The 27,543-nt window shown below is 37.5% G+C and overlaps 1 long non-coding RNA gene across 1 annotated transcript in view; it reads right to left on the bottom strand.

Annotated features, from left to right (window-relative positions):
* The window catches only part of LOC145678691 (uncharacterized), a 273,884-nt gene that overhangs the window by 81,677 nt on the left and 164,664 nt on the right, over positions 1–27,543 (bottom strand). The window lies entirely within an intron of this gene.

Genomic DNA, 27,543 nt, shown 5'->3' with positions numbered 1-27,543 from the left:
CAGTAGTACTAGCAGAATCAGCCATAATGGAGAGCCGTGAGCCGTAACAATAAAGCAGTGATGTATGAAATGAGAGATGAATAATATGAGCAAGGTGGGACAACCCGTTTGGATAGTTGTCCAGGTGGGGCAACTCCCCTGGCTCGATCTGTAGATCCGGCTGCCCTTGGCTAGATAAGTCTGACAGACGGTTCGTAAGAAAGAGACAGAAGGTGAGGCCCAGGATGAGGAACAGGAAGGTTTTTCCAAAAATCGTCACCATACAATCAGCGACGCTTCAGAGCGGAGCTCTGGGAAAGTGATGAACTGCAAAGACATCACCTTCAAAGTGTATAACAAGTAACTAATAATTGTCAGTGAGAATTTTAGTTTTGGAGTTTATTATTTGCAACGAGCAACGCTTTAGGCAGTATCTTTGACATGTTTGCCAAGTAACAAATAACGCAACATATTCTACTGTAATCGGTCACGAAAATAATTTTGTAAACCTACGAACTGTCTGACAATAGTTACATCAGTACAATGCTGCCACCTGTTGATATTATATCCTAGCTCAGTGGACGTTATGGAGTTTTTACAATCATTCAGCTGTTATTCGTCGAAAAGTCTCTATAACACCGCCTGGAGGAAAAATGACATCTACCAAAAATGGAGGTTACTTTCTGTTGATGAAAATGAGAGTAAAAGAATGAAAGTAAAAGTATACACTTGCACGGTATTATGGACGTCTCATACACACGTGCAGTAGCCGTGCAAATATCCATGTGCACACAACGGCTTAAGCACCGGTAATTTAAATGTGCTTCAACCACGCAAATGCACATGTGCACATCCACTTCTCAAGCATGGGTTATGCACATGCGCTGCATCCACGCAAAAGCACATGTGTACATAACGGCTACAGCACGGGTTATATAAATGTGTGCTTCATCCATGCAAATGCACATGTGCACATAACGGCTTAAGCACGGGTTACGTACGTGCGCTGTATCCATGCAAATGCACATGCGTACATAACGGCTTAAGCACGGGTTATATAAATATGTGCTTCATCCATGCAAATGCACATGTGCACATAACGGCTTAAGTGCGGGTTCCGTACGTGCGCTGCATCCACGCAAATGCACATGTGTACATAACGGCTACAGCACGGGTTATATAAATGTGTGCTTCATCCATACAAATGCACATGTGCACATAACGGCTTAAGCACGGGTTCCGTACGTGCACTGCATCCATGCAAATGCACATGCGTACATAACGGCTTAAGCACGGGTTATATAAATATGTGCTTCATCCATGCAAATGCACATGTGCACATAACGGCTTAAGTACGGGTTCCGTACGTGCGCTGCATCCACGCAAATGCACATGTGTACATAACGGCTTAAGCACGGGTTACGTGCGTGCGCTGCATCCACACAAATGCACATGTGTATATAACGGCTACAGCACGGGTTATATAAATGTGTACTTCATCCATGCAAATGCACATGTGCACATAGCGGCTTTAAGCACGGGTTCTGTACTTGTGCTTCATCCACGCAAATGCACATGTGTATGTAACGGCTTAGGCACGGGTTATGTAAATGTGTACTTTATCCATGCATATGCACATGTGCACATGCACGACTTAATCACTGGTTATGTATGTGTGCATAACCCACGTAAATGCACATGTGCACATACACGGGTTATGTATGTGTGCTTCATCCACGCAAATTCACGTGTACGGCTTAAGCACGGGCTTTGTATGTGTTCATCATCCACACGAATGCACATGTGCAAATGTACGGCTTATGCATGGAAAGTGCACATGTGTCGTACACGTACGTGTTGTCTGGGGTACTGGTGTAAAGTACATACTGGGAATCTTTAACTAAGTTTACGGTCCTGAGCCAGATTTCTTGTACTTCCATGACAATTTACATTTACTACTACTCAAAGTGTTGTTGCATGATCAGTATTTGTTGTAGAGAAAGACCCGAACCTCGTCTTCGGACGATACTACCATGTTGCCGCAAACGTCTCTTCAAGAGCAGAAATGCTATATGAGAAGGCTGTAGGCGTTGTGAGTAGGTGTTTCATACATCCGTGCTGAGAGAGTTTCGTCTAGAACAACATTAACCCCATAATACATATTATGAGATAAATATGCCGGCAATGTGAATGGGTAGATGGACACATGAGTCACAAGAGGTTCTAAACATAATAGAAAATTGTGAAACAAAAAATAAAACACACAAAATTTAAAATTTATATGTCATTGTAATTAAATAAAAAGTAAAATTACATTACTCAGAAAAGCAGTCAACAAATAAGTGCAATGAAAGTAAAGATGGTACACCGACCAACAACTCACATTCTACTCTAAATGACATTAAATATAAACAGAAAATTATGTAAAAAAAAAAACAATTCCTAACTAAATAAAAAAAGAAAACAAAACTAACTCATGGTCAGAAGAAATACCAGATTCAAGTAAAAATCATGAAGAAAATAAAAACCACCGAAAAAAAATAATGCTGATGGAAACAAGTATAACGTAAGTAGCAGCTATTCATATCATAATCTTGAATGTTCCTATCAGTTACCTAGTTTAAAAGAAACAAAGCTATTAACTATAGCATTGAGAGTTCTTCTACGCAACTTGTGTGAAAAAGGTAAATAAATTAATCGTATCCATCTGAAAAGTAGTGGAATTCCAACTGACGCACAGAAACTTCAAATTGTCGATGAAGTATACTTAAGAAGAGACAAGATCCTGGACTTCAAAAAAATCTACGAACAAATATCTAGAGCGTACGGCAGAGTAACCTTCGATAGTAAGAGAGTTATTCTCGACTGCCACATTCATGTAAAGATACCGTAACATCTAACCATGAAATCATGCAATTAAATGCCTTGCGTTCAAAAGCGGCCATGTTAATACTAAAAACAACAGTTGAAGAACTCAAATTAACAATACAACAATCCAAAAGCCATATGCAACGGGCGGAAAAGTCCTTTGATAAAACAGTGAAACCTATTAACAACTCACAGTACTGAAATAAATAGTTTAACGGCATTGAAATTGAAACGGAGAGGCGTAACTTAATATTGATTAACATATATTGCCAAAGTAGTTTTCCATTGGCCCATTTTGGATATGGTTCCCTATATCAACTTGTTTCCCACTAAAGTTGTTTTGTTTTCCAAGTTGTACCGAACTAGGTATCACTAGACCCAGTACCATTTGAAATTTTCAAGTTGGACTACGGACCCTCCATGGGGGGGGGGGGTTACACAACAACAGCACTTGATGTGCCCTGTGGCATTTGCCTACTTCATTTTTTTTTTTTTGTTACATTGGTGTACCTCCCACCGTGTTCATGCTAGGAACCATGCAGGTTTGTCTGAAACAGATCTATTGTAAGCGGCCATTTTGGAAACGGTTTGCTGTATCTACACCTGTTTCTAGCAAAGTTGTTTCAGTTTTCATGATGCATCGAACGAGGTATTACTCGACCCATGCTACCATTTGAAATATTGAAGTTGGTCCCAGGAGGAATTTGATGAAGGGCCCTGGGAGCACCTGCTTTTCACAAACTTTTATCAGCCTCCCTGCGCTCTTCAGTTTTCATCCTTATTACTTTGCATTCCCCGACGCATACTCGATGGGAAATTGGCTTGTAACTCCCAATTTGTCTCACACTGTATATACATGTATGTTATAGATATGTTCACTCATAACTTCAACACAAGTGTACCGAAGAGTATGCTTTCACGAAGGTTCCATATAAATTTCTTTACAATCTGATAGTAATATTTCGAGCTAGCCTGTGAAATACTTCAACGAATGTTGGCTTAATTACGACAAAGCAACAAAATTATAGGCAACCACACATTCTTCTACATAATTGTGGTTGCATAACAGCACAGGGATCGTGCTGGAAAGTTTCAGAACACTTTCATGAAACGTTGTTTGTAACATTTTAAACAAGTGAGTTACTTGTTATTTTTTTAAAACAAAGATTATAGTTATGGGGAAAAGATAAAGAAGAACATTAAAATGTAGAACGTAAACCAGTAAAATGCTATTAAATAAACTAATAACTGTTTTAAAACATTTCATACGCCAGGAATTTGAGTGAGCAGATCATGATATTATAATTGTCGGGTGCTCAACTTTCTGCATTACACAAAAGAATTTAAAGACAACTATTGGTGGATTTAATTATATTTTGCAGTGATTTTCTACCTCGCTTTTCAAATTTTGGTGTTTTTCATTGTCTTTAAAAATATTTACTAACGAGATACTTTGTATCGGCTCATAATTACATATATCTCGGGCAGAAAGTGCTTTTACACAAGCACTATACCTGTTACGAGGGCTATCCAGAAAGTAGATTACGTTTTGGAATAAAAAATCAACAAAGTATAGGAAACAAATTTTATTATATACAGATGAAAGCCACACACAAATACTACTTTTCGACATAGTCACCATTCAAATTAAGGCATTTATCGTAGCGATGTACGAGCTTGGAAATTCCTTCGTCGAAAAATTCGGCCGCCTGCGACTTCAACCACTTCGTTACCTCTTCTTGCAGCTGTTCGTCGTCATCAAAACGCTGCATAGCCAGCCACTTCTTCATTGCTGGGAATAGGTGGAAGTCGCTCGGTGCCAGGTCGGGACTGTACGGCGGATGAGGAAACAACTCCCACTGAAAAGATTCAAGAACTTCACGCGTGACATTTGCCGTGTGGGGCCGGGCGTTGTCGTGAATCAACAAGATCTTAGAGCTCAACATTCCTCTGCGCTTGTTTTGAATTGCTCTTTTGAGGTTTTGCAGAGTTTGGCAATACCTTTAAGCGTTTATTGTAGTGCCTCTTTCCAGGAAGTCCACCAAAATCACACCTTTTCTGTCCCAAAAAACAGTCGCCATCATCTTCCTTGCCGACATAGTTTGCATGCATTTCTTGGGTTTTTGGGGAGAACCTGTGTGCCCCCACTGCATTGATTGCAATTTCGTTTCACAGTTCACGTGTTTCACCCATGTTTCGTCACCAGTAACGATGCGATCGAGTAAAGAGTCACCATCCTTATTGTAGGCGTCCAAAAAGTGCAACGCTGCAGCCATTCGCTGATTTTTGTGGTCCTCTGTCAAGATTTTTGGAATCCATCTTGCACAAAACTTGTGGTAACCAAGCTTTTCGCTGATGATTTCGTGCAACAAACTTCGCGAAATTTGTGGAAAACTCAAAGAAAGTTCCGTTATTGTGAACTTTCGATTTTCACGGACTTTAACATCGACTTTTTCGACAAGTTCGGCAGTCACTTTGCTGGGTCTCCCACTTCGATCTTCGTCGTGAACATTGGTTCGGCCATTTTTAAATCTTATGACCCACTGTCGCACTCCACCTTCAGTGATAATGTTGTCCCCATACACTTCACACAGCTGCCGATAGATTTCTATCGGTTTACAGTTTTTTGCTGTCAGAAACCTTATTACTGCACGCACCTCGCAGCTCGCGGGATTTTCAATTAACGCAGACATTTCAAACCGTCACAGTATCTTAACGGAGCACAGCACGAACCTCTCACTAGCACGGCTAGATGCCGACTGAGCTGCGCAACGCTCTGACCCCAAGATGGCCGCGCTAGCCCCACCCCTAGCGGACACAGACGAAAACGTAATCTACTTTCTGGATAGCCCTCGTAATAAAAGAAGAATGTTTTAATATATAAGAAATATACATTATTGTCTAGTTGGTTGCTATGTCGTTGTTTATAGATACTCAGTGGACATGTTTGATTGCAAGTCAGTTGGTGTGAATATACATTAAAAAGGAATCAAAGAATAAATTATTCAATATTCATTATGGAATTGTAATTTCAGTAGAAAAGGTGAGCATATTAGTGAATATAACTTCAGAAGATATTTTAAGGTGAAAACGATTATTACCACTAAAGATATAACTGAACCAGGGTTAACGACTACCTTTGGTGAGTCGTTGTAAAATTTTGGTTTACCTCACCCGGGAATTCTTGTAAATTCATATCCCGAAGTCTAAAGTAAGGGTGAATTTACCTTAGTAAGAAGGTTCATGAATACGAACTCAACCGTTCTTAGAAGTGGCAGAGTAATCACAAGAAAAATCATGATTGGTGAGACAGTAGAGAATGAAACTGTTGACAGTGCTAACAACGAGCAGAATATAGCTCCTATTGCACCCGGAATGTTGACCCTAGAGGATAGAATTTTAATAGCATTGCAACGACAGGAACAAAGCCGAAAGGATGATTTAGAAATTATGAAACAAAATTTAGCCCAGATGTCCGAAGAAGTAAAACAAACAGTACAGCAAAAATCTGTAGAATTGAGTAGACGGTATGAAGAAGTGAATGGACGATTAGAAAGACAGTATGAAGAATTGAATGGACGATTAGAGAGACAGCATGAAGAATTGGGTAGGCAGTTAGAACAAATAGATCAAAAGTCCGAAGAAGCGAAACAATCTGTAATACAAGCTGTGACAGACATCACGTTACAATTCGACGAGAAGTTAAAAAGATTATCTGAAGATTGCAAGGATAATTACAATCATGTAATCCAAGAAGTTAAGCAAAAGATTCAGGTGACAGATAATTCTAACCAAATACGTGCAAATACACAATTGATATCTACCTTACAGGAGGAAATTAGGACGTTACAGATTAAAGACAACGCATACAACAACAACATGGTTAATGATCGTTTGGAGTTCCCTCATTCACAAGAGATGACCTCGCATTCACCCGAAGCAGATCGACAAGGACCTTGCGTTATCTCTTCCTCAAGCAACCCATCCGATGAGGATATTATTTTGGAAAGAATTCAACCAAGGAATACAGATGGGCGGAAAAGAGATGGTGGAACCACACATAACGCAGTAGGTAGAAATTTTCACTCAACACAAACACGAAACGGTGAAAGAAATGTAAAGTTAAGTGTAAAAATGAGCGAAATACGTGCTATGAGTAAGTTTAGTGGTAGATGTAATGAAAATGCTACTTCTTTCCTAGAAAAATTTCAGGACGAATGCAGTATAATGTGTATAGATAAATCTCAATATATGAAACTAATCCCTCATTTATTACTTCCACCGTGTTCTTTATGGTTTAAGGCAGTACGTGAACACGTCAACACATATGAGGAATTCAAGGCAGCGCTGATTGCAAATTATGAGAATGACTTTCTACTTGCAAACAGAGACGCTACGATTAGAAATCAACCTTTTAATCCTCGCGTGCACAAATCTGTTGTTGATTTTGTTGTGAATACGTACAACGAATTAAAAATCGTAAATCCATTGCAATCTGAATCTAGAGTGATTGCATCTATTCGAAATCTACTACCGTTTAAATTACAACAAATCCTGTTTTCTACGCAATGCATGAGTTTTAATCATCTATTGATGCTTGTTCAATGTTATGAAACTCAATACCAGGCACAGAATCATCAAGCGGGAATAGGCAAAATTAAAAATAATTCAGATAACTTTAGATCAGTACTAGTCCGGAATCTAAATATCCGTAATGTAGACGATACGGAACATAACCTAAATCGAGTAAATTTAAACAATCAGAACAATCAGAATAGGCAAAGATATGATGGGAACCCACCTAACCTAATTAATCGCGACAATAATTATGTCAGACCATTTAACCAAAGTAGATTCAAAAACAGACGAAATACATGGCGAAATTCTAGAAATACTGTAAACTACATTGATAGACGTAACCGTAGTTCAAGAGATGGCACTTCGTATCAAAATCAAAATAATGACACAATTCCTGTACAGAATAATAATGCGGAACATAATCATGATTGTGCAGTACAATGTTCTTTATTGGAATCATATACAAGAACGAATCTAAACTGATTGCAGTTGATGTGGTAGGGGTTAAACCCATATCAGCTATTGATTCTTATGAATATTTATGTGTGAAAATAAATTTAATTCATTCTTTTCGTTCACTTGAACATAGATTATTATATCTACCATACGGGAAGATGTTAATGTTGTTACTGATTAAAAACAAAGATTATTTATATTATATTGATTTATGTTGAAACTTTATTGAGATATAGTATACGTAAGACCGTCTGAGTTCCAGAAGAAGCTGGACGCTCATACTTTTAGGGATTATTCATTGAGTATCTACGAACTTAGAAAGGGGGTAACAAACCCACTTTCATTTACTTATCCACTGATACGAAAATAAAAAAGAACGTACCTATTTGCCCTTGTACTTTATATGCTATAGCGCATTACATTATATGCAACAAGGATTTTGGTCTGCATCATGATATAAATTTAAAAATATTTAACATTTTTCGAATCAAAATCAACAAAATTTATTCTAGAAAGTAAAAATAGAATGTTAAGCACATATAATGAAGACAACGCAGTGATTTAATTTGGTAACGTATAAATATATAATATGAAGTATCCTCGCGCACGGAAGACAGGGTGTTCTCATGTATACTATTACCCTTTATTGTCAAAGATTATATTCAGTAGAAGGTTCATTCTATTAAGCTAATTATCCGACGACTGTACTCATGTGTCACCTTATATGATATTTGGATAAGATTCTTTTGTATCATGACGCCTTGTTGATATGATGTATATTTTAAAATACCATCTTACGTAATTGTTATATAATGCGCCCTGGAAAGAGCAAACATTTTTTTCCATGACCGTTTTTAATGATGAATGAAATCGTTGATCATTGTAATTTGTGTTTTAAAATGTAATTATCTCTTACGCTTTTGATTTCGCATCCTTCGTTGATTGTATTAGTAAGCGACGACATTTTTAATGATAAAAGATAAATAATAATGGAATAAAAGTTTTATTATAAATGTATTTATATGAAGGAAACTTAATGAAGTTATATATGAAGGGCGATCAAAATGTAGAGAACACAATTATTATCATGTCATTATTATAAACGGACCAGTGGTTCTTAAATATAAAAGTCAAGCTCCCTTGTAACTTTTATATTTAGTCCCTTTATCGGGCGACATTTTATATAACGAGATACTTTGTATCGGCTCATAATTACATATATCTCGGGCAGAAAGTGCTTTTACACAAGCACTATACCTGTTATAATGTTAATTAAAAATAATAAAAGAAGAATGTTTTAATATATAAGAAATATACATTATTGTCTAGTTGGTTGCTATGTCGTTGTTTATAGATACTCAGTGGACATGTTTGATTGCAAGTCAGTTGGTGTGAATATACATTAAAAAGGAATCAAAGAATAAATTATTCAATATTCATTATGGAATTGTAATTTCAGTAGAAAAGGTGAGCATATTAGTGAATATAACTTCAGAAGATATTTTAAGGTGAAAACGATTATTGCCACTAAAGATATAACTGAACCAGGGTTAACGACTACCTTTGGTGAGTCGTTGTAACTATTTCTTTTCAAATGAGGGTGAGAAGCTGAGACACTGACAGTGGGATACGAACTAGTGATGTTAAAATAATTAGGATATTCATTATTCGAATAGTCAAATCATTTTCTTCGTTATTCGAATGTTCGTTTCCAACATTCGAACAATTATTCCAATAATTATTCGTTATCCGAACAAATGTTCGAATAATGAGTATTGTTCCAATATTCGTTTTCAACTAACTAACTAACAAACTCTATGGCTTATGAAACCCGGAGGTTCAATGTCGCGTTCACTAAAGCTCTCCACAGACTTCTATTCTTAGTCAACAGGATCCAATTTTTATTTTGTATTCCTATCTCTGCGAGATCCATCTTAATATTGTCCTCCCATATGCGCCTGGGTCTTCCTAATGGTCGTTTTCCGATTGGTCTTCTAGTCAAGACTTTGAAAGCGTTTCTACTTTCTTCCATCCTAGCTACATGACCTGACCACCTAAGTCTCCTATACTTGATGACCCTAACAATGTTTGGAAAACCGTGTAAATTATGTAGTTCGTCGTTATGAAGTTTCTGCCATTCTCCATTCCCGTTCCTCTTGGGTCCAAATATTCGTCTCAGGATATTGTTCTCAAGTACTTTCAGTCTATGTTCTTCTCTTAGAGTAAGCGACCATGTTACGCAACCATACAGAACAACAGGCATGATTATCGTTTTATATATTTTAAGCTTTAAATTCCTCGACAGAATTCGCGACGACAAGAGATTTTGAACTGAATAATAACACGAATTTCCTGCTTTTAGTCGACATTTAATTTCTTCGTGAATATGATTTTCATCTGTTAACATTGATCCTAGATATTTGAAAGTATCCACTTTATCAAAAGTATTATTTAATATTTTAACGCCTCCATACTTTGCCGTATTAGGTCCCAATTCAATGTATTAAGTTTTCTCTGCATTTACTTCTAAACCTATGTCCCTGCAAGCGTTTAGTAAGATATCTGCATTTCTTTCTGTTGTTTTCCTGTTATCCCCTATTAAATTTACATCATCAGCATATGCCATAACCTGGTGAATACCGTTTGACTCTAGACCCTGGTTGCTACCTTTGATTTTCTTTATAGCGTATTCCAGAACAAAGTTGAATAATAATGGCAACTCATTTCCTGGTTTCAGGCCATTTTCGACGTGAATAAAAAATTTCCTACCCGGCCTTTACTTTTGGATTCATTTAAATATATCTTAATTAATCTAATTAGCTTTCTCGGTATTCCAAGTTCTTTAAGAACGTTGTATAATCTTTATCTCCTAACCGAGTCGTAAGCCTTTCTAAAATCAATAAATAGTTGATGTACCGGGCTATTGTACTCCCACTTCTTTTCGAGTATTTGGTGAATGGTACATATTTGGTCGACAGTTGATCGATTTTGTCTAAATCCGCACTGATAATATCCAATAATTTCATCTGCGTAGGGGGTCAATCTTGTTAATTGTCAATCATTGTTCGAATATTTGAAAGGATTTTATAGGATGTTGACAGAAGAGAAATGCCTCGATAATTATTACAGTAACTTTTGTCGCCTTTTTTGTGAAGTGGAACAATAACTGATTCTTTCCACTCTTGTGGCAATTCTTCCTTTTTCCAGATAAGGAGAATGAGTTTGTGTATCTTGTTCCACAATTTTTCGCCTCCAGCTAAAATTAACACAGTCGGAATTTCATCTACACCCGGAGATTTGTGTTTCTTTAATTTCTTTATAGCGATTTCTACTTCTATTCGGTTAGGTTCTGGAATATATGGTTCTGCGATGTGTACCTCCTTTTCCCCAGACTCATTAGTTTTTAGGTGCGTGTTCAGTAAATCGTCAAAGAAATCTTTCCTTCTATTTAAGATGCTATCCGTAACTGTTCCGTCAGCTTTCTTTAATATATAAGCACGAGGTTGATAGCATTTCTTAAATTTGTTGATCCCCTTATGCATGTCCCGAATGCTTTTATTTTTACTATAATGTTCAAGTTCTTTAACCCTTATCCGGGCAAGCTATTTTTGCAACGTAGACGACAACTGGGGCCTTACCAACTCTATTAGCCTTACCAACTCGATATGTTCATGACTTTAACTTCGAGTAAAGATAGAAGAATTCAGAATTTTATATCATCGAAATATTTATGGTTATTGAGAAATTCGAAAAACAATATGAAGCTACTTGGCCTGGGAGGCCCCGCTTGCCCGGATAAGGGTTAATTTTAGCTTTCAAAAAAATCACGTTTCTTTGTTCTAAAAGTTTTGGAAGATTCCCGTCATGATGTCTGCGAAATTTTGTGTTGTTATTTCATTCGGATTTTGTAGCCAACGTACTTTTGCCTGTTTTCTCTTCTCTGCTAGTTTAATGCATTCCTGGTCGAACCATGGTTTGTTCCTATGTATTTCCGCGTGTCTCCATTTTTCTTTTGCTGAAATTTTAATGCTATCTCTAATTTCAATCAAGTCTCCTCAACACTAGTATACTCCGAATCTTCTAAAGCTGAGAATCTATTCGAAACTTCAATCTGGTATTCCTCTCCTACCTGGCTCTCTTCTATCTTTTTAAAAAATTAAATCTCTCCGTTTTCGGACATTGAATATTTCCTATATTTAACGATAATCTCTCTCGTGTGATCGCTGCTACCAGGTAGTGATCAGTGTCACAATCAGCCCCTCTAAACGACCGGACATTAATTATGCTAGATTGTCTTCTTCTATCTACTAAAACGTGATCAATTTGATTATGTGTTTTTCCGTCTGGTGAGGTCCAAGTGTAGTTATGAACGTCGCGATGTGGGAATTTTGTACTCTTCACTATTGGTTTTTGGATGTTGCAAAGTTCACGAGTCTAACACCGTTGTCATTACTTTCCTTATGTAGACTTTCGTTCTCTATAATCGGTTTGGAAATATCCTCTCGTCCTACCTTCGCATTGAAATCCCCTAATAGAATTTTTATATGGATAGAAATGTGCTAGTAACGTAAAAACTTGTATGTAAAATCTTGTATAATGATTAGTGAGCATTTCACTAATTTGTGTGCTGGTTTGTGTTTTTATAATTCCTGTTGAATTATGTTACATTTGGAAAAGTATGCAGCAGCAACATATTCGAGAAAATCAAGTATGAGCTGTTATTAGATTCCTCAATTAAGGAAAAATGATACGAACGATATGTATATACATAATGAGATGGCAGCTGTGCATTGTGAGGAATGCCTATCTAAAATAATAGTGAAATGTTAGAAAGGACAATTCAAATGTGGTCGCACAGTTCTAAAGGATGATCCAAGAGAAGATCGTCCCTCAACAGTCACAGGCATAAATGTCTTGACAAAAAGTTGACCACTTAATGTTTGGAGATAGACATGTAGGTATTAATTGTTTATCTAGGAAGGAGAATATAAGTAGGTAGGATTCAAGAGGTTGTTGTCAACAGTTCAATTGGCTTCCTTCAGAAAAGAATCAACTATGTCCCTGGTAATTTGAGGAAGCTGGTTAACAACACAGGTGTCTAAGTTGATATTTAACATACCCTTTCGTTTCCTTATGTAACGAAGGACACACACATGCTTCTCTAATGAATATTATAGAATTTATTACAGTTTTTCAGTGCCTAGTTAGTTTCTACACACCTTGCATATTACATTAGCACCTAAATGAATTAAAATATGCTGTAGATCCCGTGAATGGGACCGTGTACCTCGTGTTGAGAATCACTAAAAATTAAATGGAAACATAAAATAATGTAACGTCTCCTGTTTCTGAGCATTAGGCTAAAGGAGACAGATAATTAAAGATATAATTAATGAAAGTGTATCTTTATGAAATAAATGGTGGGATGAGAATGTGTAAAGAAACGGGAGAGTCTTCAGGAAACACATGAACACGATCTTGTCTATAATAAATTCACATGGTTTGGGATCAAACCAGTAAACCTCGCTCTAGAGAATCACTGTCAGAAGGAACTCTATTTTTATTATTGAATATCGTATTAACCAGGCTTTGTGATATGTCATAATAGATGGGGAAAAAATGAAAAATATTAAAAGACACTACATCAAAGTAATATGTTTAAATGTTTATTCTAAATTCTATTTTAAAAAGTGTACATATATATATATATATATATATATATATATATATATATATATATATATATATATATATATATATATATATATATATATATATATATATATATATATACAGGGGCGGATCCAGGATATGATCAAGGGAGGGGCTGAATCACATTTTGCCGTTTTATCCAGTGTAAAGCAGGATTGAAGCCCATTTTATCCAGTGTATATCTGAGCGTCAAGGGGGGGGGCTATAGCCCCTATAGCCCCTCCCTTGGATCCGCCACTGTATATATATATATATATATTAAAAATGTTGATTTAATCTTTATTGAGTTATACACACATGGTACAGACAGAAACACAATTATTAATTAATATGAAAAGAGGAAATTGTCTAATTATTAATTGAAAGAGCAGAAATTATTTTCATGTGCAGGAGTACAAATAGAGCGTCGTCTTGCAGCTAAATTTAATAGACTACCTTTATCTCCTGCAGCTTTGTGAACGAGGCAAACAAAAGCGGAATTGAAATCCATCTGAGAGAGAGAGAGAGAGAGAACAATGCTACCATAAAAGCTCGTTTGACAAATGAATTTAATAAACAAACAAAATTAGAATTCAAACCAAGCAAGAATTCATGCTATTTGCTGTAATAACATAGTTATCAAAAGGGTTTATTCTTTGCCCCTGAGAACATTCTTTTGTGCATAGTTTCTCACACACGTAAGCTAAAAATACTAAACGTAGCCTATCTACTGCAACAGTGTAATTTCAGTTTTGGCTTGATGTGGGACCAGAGCCGTAGCTAGAGATTTCGGCGCCCGGGGTGAAGTAGAATTGGGGATGGGCACAAGTCGAGCTAAAACTTGACTCGACTCGAAACTCGAGTCGAGTCAAAGGTAATTTTCTGGAGTCGAGTTCCGAACCGAGTCACTGTTTTTGAGGTCGAGTTTCGAGTCGAGTCGAGTTTGATACATGGCTCGCTCGTTCAGCTCGTTTTAGCTCGTTTTGAAATTATGGCCTGATTAGACTGGAAAGCGAAAACCATGAGGAATTTAAGCAGTAATGTGGAATACTTTCAGTGTTGCTCACGACAGGGGACTCTACTCGCATCTCGTCTCATCTCGATAACAAGAGGACAATAGTTTTATAACGAGACAGAATCAAATGTCATGAGCACCATATAAATGTATACTGTTTTTACCAAGGCTGCGACCTGTACGGTCGAATTTTTGAGCCCAAGCAGAACCCAACCCGGCTAGTGATGTCAACCGGCTCTGCTCGGTTTAACTGAGCGAACAGCTCTAGCCGGCTCGGGTAGGATGAGCCATCGGTTCGGTTGTATTGAGCAGATGGCTTGAGCCAGCTTGGTTGGGACGAATCATTGACTCGGCTCAATTGAGTCGATGGCTCGAACCGGCTTTGTTGGGATGAGCCACTGACTCGGCTTACCTGAGCCAGCTCAATTGGAACGAGTTCATCGGCTCGTTTCGACTTGGCTTAACTGACTTTTAACCTATAACTTTTAACGATTTTTGGCTCCAGTGTGAAAACTTGCTTCTTCGGAACTCAAACCCAGAACTTGGTGAACGATGTACTTGCCTCTGAAGACCTCTCGACAACGGAGATCGGCAGTCAACTAGTTTTTAGTATTTAGGTACAAATCGCGTACCTTTCATGGTTGTACACGATGTTGTTATAATAATAATAATAATAATAATAATAATAATAATAATAATAATAATAATAATAATAATAATAATAATAATAATAATAATAATAATAATAATAATAATAAGTTGTAGTAGTATCGTTATAATTATATTGTCTTCGTTGGATACTTGAAAAGAGGTCTTTAAACTACACATAGGATTTATCTCGTTTTGGCTCGACTCGACTCGAAACTCTACCTGAATTTGAGTCGAGTTGGAGGAATTTTTTCAAGCCGAGTTCTCGAGTCGAGATCAAAAATGTCTGTTTTGAGTCGAGTTGAGTTTCAAAGAAAACTCGCTCGAATTCGCTCGTACCCATCCCTAAGTAGAATTTGGCGCCCCCTATATTAACCTTACCAAACTTCTCTTTTTTTTCATTACTTATAGGAGACGCAGATTTGTTGATACGTTACGCTAAATTTTTATCAAGCTGCTTGGACAGACCATCGCAACAGTCAAAAGCAATTATTATTATTATTATTATTATTATTATTATTATTATTATTATTATTATTATTATTATTATTACAAATAAGAGCTGTTTTCAAGAGGCTAATTTTGGACTTTCTGTTAAACTTGACAAAGCTACCTTTGGTTGTATACAAATCCACTTGGAGAACAGTTATGGAAATCATAACTATTTACATTTCATACTGTCGATAAGAATTAAAATTTCGCGGGCCGCGGTGGCTCAGTGGTAGAGCGTTCACCTCTGGTGCTTGGGGTCTCGAGTTCAAACCCTGCTCCCACCAAGTGAACTTTGTGGTGGACAAACACCGTGTGCGTGGGTTTTCTCGGGGTTCTCCCGTTTCCTCCCACATTATTCATTCCACCATTTCATTCATCTCTCATTATCACCGTCTCCTTTAGCCTAACCGGCATAACCGTGGGACGTAAAACTCAAAAATTTCATTTCATTTTCAAGAATTAAAATTTCAGAGAGACTATGTGATTTTAAAATGTTTAAAGTGGATGGCAGCATTAATTTCCAGCAATAATTGTAAACTTTCGTAATTTCATTCTGTATATGACTACACAAATAGCTTAATTTCAATTCTATTACGGTAAAAATATTTTGTGAAATGTAACGGATATTCAGAAGGAGTCTTCTTTGTGAATTTATCAATATTGATCCATGGAAGTGAAGAATATGTTTAATGCTTGTATTTGAAATACAAAAAATAGTTTGGCTACTGCATAATTATGTTTGAAATTATAATAATTACCTAATTTCTTAATGAAAGAAAGTTCTGAATTTAAGGTTCGGGTGAGGCATTTAAAACTGTTTTTTTGAATATCTGGAAAACTACAAATCGGATTTTGAAAAAGTTGTAATAAAAGTTGTTCGCCTCAAAGGGAGATATCCAATGATACCACACTCGACCCCCTGCCCCCACCCCCCGGGGGCGGGGGGGGGAAAAATTTGAAATCTTAAATAGGAATCCCCATTTTTTATTCCATATTCTGATTCCCCGTGAAAAAATACGTAACTTTTGTATTGAACATTTTTTTCGTTGCGTGATAGATGGCGCTGAAATCGACAAAAATCAAAATGGCTCACAAACATTGAAAAATGAGGCATTTAAAACTGTTTTTTTTTTAATATCTGGAAAACTACAAATCGGATTTTGAAAAAGTTGTAATAAAAGTTGTTCGTCTCGAAGGGGGACATCAAATGATACCACACTCGACCCCCTGCCCCAACCCCCCGGGGGCGGGAGGGGAGGCAACTTTAAAATCTTAAATAGGAACCCCCATTTTTTATTCCATATTCTGATTCCCCGTTAGAAAATACGTAACTTTCGTATTGAACATTTTTTTCGTTGCGTGATAGATGGCGCTGGAATTGACAAAAATCAAAATGGCTCACAAACATTTGAAAAATGAGGCATTTAAAACTGATTTTTTGAATATCTGGAAAACTACAAATCGGATTTTGAAAAAGTTGTAATAAAAGTTGTTCGTCTCGAAGGGGGACATCCAATGATACCACACTCGACTCCCTGCTCCCACCCCCGGGGGCGGGAGGGGAGGCAACTTTGAAATCTTAAATAGGAACCCCCATTTTTTATTCCATATTCTGATTCCCCGTGAAAAAATACGTAACTTTTGTATTGAACATTTTTTTCGTTGCGTGATAGATGGCGCTGGAATCGACAAAAATCAAAACGGCTCACAAACTGAAAAATGAGGCATTTAAAACTGTTTTTTTGAATATCTGGAAAACTACAAATCGGATTTTGAAAAAGTTGTAATAAAAGTTGTTCTTCTCGAAGGGGGACATCCAATGATACCACACTCGACCCCCTGCCCCCACCCCCCGGGGGCGGGAGGGGAGGCAACTTTGAAATCTTGAATAGGAACCCCCATTTTTTATTCCATATTCTGATTCCCCGTGAAAAAATACGTAACTTTTGTATTGAACATTTTTTCGTTGCGTGATAGATGGCGCTGGAATCGACAAAAATCAAAATGGCTCTCACACACTTGAAAAATGAGGCATTTAAAACTGTTTTTTTGAATATCTGGAAAACTACAAATCGGATTTTAAAAAAGTTGTAATAAAAGTTGTTCGTCTCGAAGGGGGACATCCAATGATACCACACTCGACCCCCTGCCCCCACCCCCGGGGGCGGGAGGGGGGGAAACTTTAAAATCTTAAATAGGAACCCCCATTTTTTATTCCATATTCTGTTTCTCCGTGAAAAAATACGGGTGCTTGTTTTAGGTGAGTCCTCTTGCCTCTCACCATCGGGGTGCTTGTTTAAGGTGAGTCCCCTTGCCTCTCACCATCGGAAGCTCCATATTTTATCGAAGCAAATGTTCAAAATGGTGTCCGTTTTCTGCAATACACATTACAACTCTGTTTCTGAAGAACAATTCTACTGCTCTAAGTGTCTCTTCGCTAATGTTTGCACATGCATTGATTATGCGCTGCCGCATATTTTCTGGGGTTGTTGGTTCTTCCGTGTAACATTTTGCTTTTAGCGTTCCCCACAGGAAAAAGTCGGAAGAAGTTAAATCAGGGGATCGTGCAGGCCAATTTTGAGGACCACCTCGTCCAACCCATCGATCAGGATATTTTCTATTCAAAACCTCACGAGATATCCGTGAATAATGCGCTGGACATCCGTCTTGTTGAAACCAAATATTCATTCTTGTTTGAAGTGGGACATCTTCCAGTAGTGTTGGCAAAATATTATCTAAAAAATCGGCATACATTTGACCATTCAAATTCCCGTCTATGAAGTATGGGCCAATTATTCGAGTACCTAAAACACCGCACCAAACGTTCACACTCCATGTACGTTGACGCTCGGCTTGCCTTAACCAATGTGGATTATCTACTGACCAATAATGCATATTATGCCGATTCACTTGACCAGTATTCGTGAAAGTTGCCTCATCAGAGAAAAGTATCTGTGAAATAAAATCATCATTAACTGCTAATTGCTGTTGTATCCAATTGCAAAAGTTCAAGCGGTGTTGAAAGTCGTCCCCATGTAGTTCCTGATGCAACGAAACGTGATATGGATGGAATCTGTGTTCATGCAGTATGTGCAGAACACTTCTTTGCGACATTCCAGAACTTCGTGCGATTTGCCGAGAACTGATGTGAGGATTTGCAGCAACTGCAGCTAAAACATTCACTGCGGCATTTTCGTTCGTCACAGGCCGTGATCGGACTCGTTGTCTGGGTTGAATACTTTCAGTTTCAATAAATAATTGAATAATACTGCGAAAAGTCGTTGCAGAAGGAACATTCCTATCAGGGAACAGGTTAGCATACCTTAAACGTGCTTCTTCTACTGTCTATTTGACTCAAAGTATTCCTTAACTTCGTCACCTAATGTTACTGATATCTTCAATTGATCCATAATAAGAATTTTTCTGTAACTAATGAACAACTATTTTCATCATTATTGATCACAGACTCTAACTACATAGCAACGTCCAACTTCATCATACGATACGGACTATTGTCTTGTTGCCCATATTCTTTTCTTTCAGTTAACATCCCATTAAAAGTGAAATCCGCAATCGAACTCCACTCAATAGAATTTCATCAAGAAACTAATCCTTGAAACTACATGTTATTCTCACCAATACAAACAACGACATAACCCTGAATGACATGTGAACGTACTTTGTGAGTACGTTATGTAACATTGTCTTTCTTGGCGCTGTCTAATAGATAGCGCTCTAATAGACAACAATCAAAATGAGTAAACACCGCTGACAAGTGATAAGAAAATGTTCGAAATTGTGACTATTTTTTGCGATATATTTTGCATTATTCAAACTACCGTCTACGAAGCAAGAACTGCTATCACGCGTAGCAGTCCATGGTTAGATTTCCTGTAGGTGTAACACTTGCAATTAGGGATGGGCACGAGCGAGTTCGAGCAAGTTTTCTTTGAAACTCGACTCGACTCGACTCGAAAAACTTCTTCCAACTCTACTCGAAATTCTACTCGAATTCGGGTTAAGTTTCGAGTCGAGTCGAGCCAATTCGAGCTAAATCCTGTGTGTAGTTCCAAATACTCTTTTCAAATATCCTACGTAGATAATATAATTATCAATGATATTACTAGTAATATACTACCACTACTACAACTTATTATTATTATTATTATTATTATTATTATTATTATTATTATTATTATTATTATTATTATTATTATTATTATTACGCGGTTTGTATCTGAATACTAAAAACTAGTTGACTGTCTATCTGCGTAGTCGACAAGTCTTTAGGAGGCAAGGACATCGGTCATGAGGTTCTGGGTTTGAGTTCCGGAGGAGCAAGCCAAAAATTGATAAAAGTTATAGGGCGTCGGTCAAACATGTTCAAAACTGCTTGGTCCGGGTTTAGGGTTGTCATCGGCTCAAGCGGTCGGCTCACAGCTTATTCACTATCAAGCCAAACAGAAAAGTGAGCCAACAGCTCACCGAAGCGAGCCGGCTCAGCCATAGGCTCAGTTAAGATGAGTCGAACCGAGTCGATGGGCTGCTTTTAATGGAGCTGGCTCGAGCCGATGGCTCACATGAGTCGAGTTGGTGGCTGATCCGAATGGAACCGGCTCGAGCCATCGGTTCAATTGTGCCGAGTCGCTGGCTCGTCCCAACAAAGCCGGCTTGAGCTGTTCGCTCAGTTGAACCAGCCGAGCCTATTGACATCACTGCACGGATTGGGCTTCTTCTGGGGCTCAAAAAGTCGACCGTGCAGGTCTAAGCCTAGACGGTAAGAACTACAGTATATACTTATATTGGTGCTCACGAAATTTGAAGCTGTCTCGTTATAAAAATCTATTGTTGTCTCGTTTTCGAGACGAGATGACATATACTAAACGTACCCCCACCAGATGTACCTCTGTCGTGAGAAATATTAAAGGTATTCGACATTACTGCTTACATTTCTCATGGCTTTCGCTTTCCAGTCTAAACAGGCCATAATTTAAAAACGAGTTAAAAAGAGCTGAATGTGCGAGCCATTTATCAAACTCGACTCGACTCGAAACTCGAGCTCAAAACTGTGACTCGGCTTGGAACTTGACTCGAGAAAATTACCTTTGACTCGACTCGAATTCAACTCGAGTCGAGTTTAAGCTCGACTCGCGCCTACCCCTGCTTGCAATGTGTAGTCTATTGCAGAAAAGGGGGACCATTTCGAACGTTTGTTCGTTTGTTCAGTAAACAATGAAGATGTGTGAGAGGCAAAGAGACAACCCCAAAACAAACACCCGAATGGTAGGATGCAAGAGGCTCAACTAAAACAAACACCTCGATGACGAGACTCAAGGGGACTTACCTGAAACAAGCACCTCCTTAGTGAGAGGCAAGGGGACTCACATTGAATCAGCAAACAAAAGGCAACAAACTAATAGATACTACGTCCACGTAGTCCAATTGAAGTAAATTTCACCTACATCGGTAACAGAAATTACACCAAAAATATGGGCAAAGTAATGAATTATGTTCTGGAGAATCAAGTGCTTTGCTTAAAACATTACAGTTTCTCATTAAAGATTTTAGAATAACCACCTTTCAGAATAACTGAGATAGCGTTACGGTAGTCAACTATGGTGTCATTTGATAGTATTTACAAAGATATCAAAACTATCTACTTTAATTTTCTTAATCTGATGCGTATTTCTTGGATATTTTTCAATTGTTCGAAACAAATTTTCGTCGATTACAGCGCCACCTATCACGAAACGTAAAAAATGTTCAATACAAAAGTTACGTATTTGTTCCCAGAGAATCCAAACCTTTATTAAAAAATGGAGGTTCTCGTATATTATTTCAAATTTGACCCCGTCCCGCCCCCGGGAGGTTGGGCAGGGGTCGAGTGTGATATTGTTGAATGTTCCCCTTCGAGATGAGTGATTTTTTTACGTTTTTGTTTTAAAAATCCGATTTTTAGCTTTCCAGATATTCAAAAAAACAGTTTTAATGCCTCATTTTTCAGTTAGTGAGCCGTTTTGATTTTTGTCGATTCCAGCGCCATCTATCACGCAACGAAAAAAATGTTCAATACAAAAGTTACGTATCTTTTCACGGGGAATCAGAATATGGAATAAAAAATGGGGGTTCCTATCTAAGATTTTAAAGTTGCCCCCCTCCCGCCCCGGGGGTGGGGGCAGGGGGTCGAGTGTGGTATCATTGGATGTCCCCCTTCGAGACGAACAACTTTTATTACAACTTTTTCAAAATCCGATTTGTAGTTTTCCAGATATTCAAAAAAACAGTTTTAAATGCCTCATTTTTCAAATGTTTGTGAGCCATTTTGATTTTTGTCGATTCCAGCGCCATCTATCACGCAACGAAAAAAATGTTCAATACAAAAGTTACGTATTTTTTCACGGGGAATCAGAATATGGGATAAAAAATGGGGGTTCCTATTTAAGATTTCAAAGTTGCCCCCCTCCCGCCCCCGGGGGGTGGAGGCAGGGGGTCGAGTGTGGTATCATTGGATGTCCCCCTTCGAGACGAACAACTTTTATTACAACTTTTTCAAAATCCGATTTGTAGTTTTCCAGATATTCAAAAAAAAAAAAAACAGTTTTAAATGCCTCATTTTTCAGTTTGTGAGCCATTTTGAATTTTGTCGATTCCAGCGCCATCTATCACGCAACGAAAAAAATGTTCAATACAAAAGTTACGTATTTTTTCACGGGGAATCAGAATATGGAATAAAAAATGGGGGTTCCTATTTAAGATTTCAAAGTTGCCTCCCCTCCCGCCCCCGGGGGGTGGGGGCAGGGGGTCGAGTGTGGTATCATTGGATGTCCCCCTTCGAGACGAACAACTTTTAATAGAACTTTTTCAAAATCTGATTTGTAGTTTTCCAGATATTCAAAAAAACAGTTTTAAATGCCTCATTTTTCAAATGTTTGTGAGCCATTTTGATTTTTGTCGATTCCAGCGCCATCTATCACGCAACGAAAAAAATGTTCAATACAAAAGTTACGTATTTTTTCACGGGGAATCAGAATATGGAATAAAAAATGGGGGTTCCTATTTAAGATTTCAAAGTTGCCTCCCCTCCCGCCCCCGGGGGGTGGGGGCAGGGGGTCGAGTGTGGTATCATTGGATGTCCCCCTTCGAGACGAACAACTTTTATTACAACTTTTTCAAAATCCGATTTGTAGTTTTCCAGATATTCAAAAAAACAGTTTTAAATGCCTCACCCGGTATATATATATATATATATATATATATATATATATATATATATATATATATATATATATATATATATACACATCGTGTGTCAATTTTATTTGTTCACTGTGCAAAAGTGATATGAGGTGAAGCCGTGATATTTGGTGTAACTTTAGACGAAGGACATAAGTTTTGTTTCGCCATAGAAGCATGTCACTTGTAGTAAAGATTGAAGAGATATAGGGTCAAAGGTCAAATTTCGATTTTTTCCTTATGGAATTGCAATGGTGAATTCTGAGAGCTTGAAAAAACATAAATCGAAGTGATAACAAAGAAAAAGCTGTATTGTATGATTGTATGTCGCAAGGCGACCAAATATGCGTCAATCAAGTGTCATGGTCTGAGGTCACTGTCAGATCAAGGTCACAGGTCACCTTGAGAACCCATTTGACATGATGAGGTACGGACATTGCGTTGTTTTCAGTGTATTCAAATGGGTTCTCAAGATGACCTGTGACCTTGATCTGACAGTGACCTCTGACCATGACACTTGATTGACACATACTTTGGTCACCTTGCGACATAGAATCATACCATACAGCTTTTTCTTTGTTATCACTTCGATTTACGTTTTTTTCAGGTTCTTTCAGAATTTACCATTGCAGTCCCATAAGGAAAAAATTGAAATTTGACCTTATGACCCTATATCTCTTCAATCTTTAGAACAAGTGGCATGCTTCTATGGCGAAACAAAACTTATGTCCTTCATCTAAAGTTACACCAAATTGCAAGGCTTTATCTCATACCACTTTTGCACAGTGAACAAATGAAATTGACACGAATTAATAACCCTCTGTATATATATATATATATATATATATATATATATATATATATATATATATATATATATATATATATATATATATATATATACGTATAATGTGCGTGTAGGTAGATAAAAAATCACACAATTAGATACATATGCACAAAAATGTCCTCGCGATACAAGTAGTTGATGGAGAAATGATGTCAATAAATTCATTCAAATTGGAAGCATTTCATGTCAATGGAATAAAAAAAATCATTGGTAGTGATCAATCTTTGAAAAAGACGAAATTCGCTGGGTTAAGTTCTAATCCCTTAAGCCCCTATTCTACAACTGTTTGAAGTTGAGAAAATGTTATTATTCTCTTTGTTTACCATCAACTTTAATATTCCCGAACAAACAGCAGCTTGTGTGTCTCTTCACACCTCTCATTTTCATACGTTCATTCTGATCGTCGTCACTTATCCGATTGGGTAGAAAAGGGTAATTAACTAAGATGTAAGCAAATTTATCCCCAACAAAACGCCGAAGACGTACTTCAGACTTTGACCGTTTCTGATTTTGCAAATGCTCCTGCGTACATTATAAGCCATTATTCGGAATCCTGTATATCACATCGTCATTAACAAATCTATATATATAAAAGAGAACGCACAAAATCCTTTGTCCGCTCATCACGCTAATACGGCTGAACCGATTTCTTTCATTTTTGGGGGGTTGTTAGGATTTGGACCCTAGATGGTTTTTATCATATCACTTTAATTTTCAATTACCAGTGTCTTGAGATAATTGACCAATCAGGTGTCAATACGTACAAAAAATCCTTTGTCCGCTCATCACGCTAATACGGCTGAACCGATTTCTTTCATTTTTGGGGGGTTGTTAGGATGTGGACCCTAGATGGTTTTTATCATATCACTTTAATTTTCAATTACCAGTGTCTTGAGATAATTGACCATTCAGGTGTCCATACGTACAAATCCTTTGTTATTAGTTCATCATAGGTATAAAAATAAACGTATTTATATGCAACCCGCATGACCCTGTGACTCGGCGGGTTAACATAACTGACAGGCGCTATAAATCACTTGAAAGCGAAAAAGTAAAAATTATCTAAGTAACAAAGTTTATTGCGTTCCGGGATGACCGCAGCGAAGCGGGGCGGGTTGGGGTGACCGCAGCGAAGCGGGGCGGGTTAACATAAATGACAGGCGATATAATGTTAACATTTACTGCAATCTTCTATGGTTTTTATCATATCACTTGAAAGCGAAAAAGTAAAAATTATCTAAGTAACAAAGTTTATTGCGTTCCGGGGTGACCGCAGCGAAGCGGGGTGAACGCTGCTAGTCGTATATAATAACTTTCTTTAAGTAATAATTAAAAAACGTGTTGTGACATTGAAATATTTGGATTGCGAGCGGAGCGAGCAAGAAAATTTTTAACAAATCTATTTCTGTGCAAACCGACAACAATATTAATTTAATAGGACGCTAATACCCTTTCGGGACGATGCGTCGTTTACTCACTTTCCTTTCTTCTTATTCGTTCGACTCCCTCTTGCTATCAACGCTAGGGGCAACCGACTCGCTCGCCCCTCACCCACCAGCCACGGCTCTGTGTGGGAGGCAAGATCCCCGGAAATAAGTAAATTTTGACGTTTTTAATTGGTTTACTATTATCCTATTAATTAAAATGAGAATAAAACTCAAACCCAGGGGAGTAATTTCCTCCCTCTTGTAGACCAAACTGACGCCACTCATCTACAGGTACATTTTTTGCAGTACAGCATTACGAAATAACATTTGAAATTGTTTTTTATAACTTTATTAAGAAAACCAAATAATCTATAAAAAATATTGAATGCCACAATTAGAAATAAGGCAAAAAGAGGATTTATAATGCCAGTGTTTAAGTCAACATTGATCTTCTTTTTCCTTTCATTTGCCCATTTACCTTCAAGACCGGTAATTAAATTTTTTCTCAATCCTATTCAATCTTAAATTTACGGCAACTTAAGTTATGCTCTGGCCTCTTAGACCTCTGTTGTGCTATATGGTTAGCATGCGCGTGTTGGGTGCAGAAAAACCAAGTCCATTCCCGGTGAAAGCTTATGTGATTCGGATACTACTCTGTCGATATTTCACGTAATTTCGGTGCCGAAATGAAATACTAAATACCAAATCGACCAATATGGTACAACATATTTTTTCTTTGAAATACATCTTTTAGATTTAGGCCTACGTATCATGTTTATTTCCTGTAGGCTAAACGTCGAATGATTAATGACGGTAAATGTTAATAGAAGAATTGGTGAAATGGGAATGTGTGAAAAATCGTGAGAACCGTAAGAAAACCCACCAATGTGATGTCCACAACAAACTTATTTAGTGTGGGATCGAACCAGGTAGCACTCGCACTAGACGTGAGCGCTCTACCACTAAGCCATGGTACAACATAATGGCAAAGATAATGAACTAACTTCCTTGCTACTAAGTGACTTTAGTCATATGCTCAATGACAGATGCTGTTTTACATAAAATTTCATGATTGTTCATAAAATTTTCACGGAAATCATAGTATAAACAAATACTAGGTTGACTAAAAAATATTTAACCTTTTGCGCATGAGATGATATTAGAGTTCCAAATCGCAGGGCATATGAGTCGTAGCTGGTCAAGCCTAACGTAATTTAACAGTTGCCAGTTGAAACTAGTAGAGAGGCAAAAATTGCTGAAAATACCTACAATCAAATGGAAGGTATTGGACCGTAAAGACGAGTGAACTATCACAAAACTGAACTACATTTTATAATTTTATTTTGATAAAGGTGCAAGTGCTGTAGATCCGTGAAGAAATTTGTGTTGTTTATGGACAAGATACGTCATCAAAAGCAAAGCCCAAAGGTTGTTCAGTCGCTTCCATTCTGGAAATGTCGATGTACAAGATGATTCTTGCAGTGGACGACCAAATAACAGAAAAAATGGATGATATTCTGACACAAGTCGAGCAAGACCAGCATATAAGCAATTACGACATTGCTAATGACTTAGACATACATCACCAAATAGTGTTAAACCATTTGGAGAAATTTGGATGCAGAAAGAGGCTTGAAGTTTGAGTGCCACATGATCCGAATCAAAAACATTTACTCCATCGAACTTCTATCTGCAAATCGTTACTGCGAACTCTAGCCATTTCTGAAGTGGTTGATCACGATTTATGAAAAGAAGATAACTTAGACAACATTGTGCGAAAAAGATCGTGGTCGAAGCGAGAAGTAACTCTACAGTCTATGGCAAAGTCCACACTAATGCCCAGAATGGTTATGCTATGCGTTTGGTGCGATTGGAAGGCCATCATGCATCACAAGCCGCTGCCGTTGGACAAGCGATTGACTCGGACCTGCATTGTCTATAATTAGTGCAAGTGCATTTAGCAATTCAATACTTCGCTGACAACACTAGACCGCATGTATCTTTAACGACCTGTCAGAAATTAAGAGAACTTGACTGGAAGGTTTTAACTCATGTACTGTATAGCCCGGAGCTAACACTGTCAGACTACAGGGTGGCTCAAAAGTAGGTATACAGTACCGTACTAATCAGCTCATTGCATTTTATATCATTTTTTATTGTTATCCATCAGGTAGACTTAGTTCTTTATTATTTATTCTTAATATATTTATACTTACATCTTAAGCTCGGAAGAGCCGAAGGAAATGAACCTATAAACTAGAATGTTATACTTGATCAATGCAGGGGTGTATACCTACTTTTGGGCCATC

Source organism: Thermobia domestica, chromosome 2, assembly GCF_964235325.1.
Source record: "Thermobia domestica chromosome 2, izTheDome1.hap1.1, whole genome shotgun sequence".
Classification (NCBI taxonomy): Eukaryota; Metazoa; Arthropoda; class Insecta; order Zygentoma; family Lepismatidae; genus Thermobia; species Thermobia domestica.
This window is presented reverse-complemented; position numbering and strand designations above follow the sequence as displayed.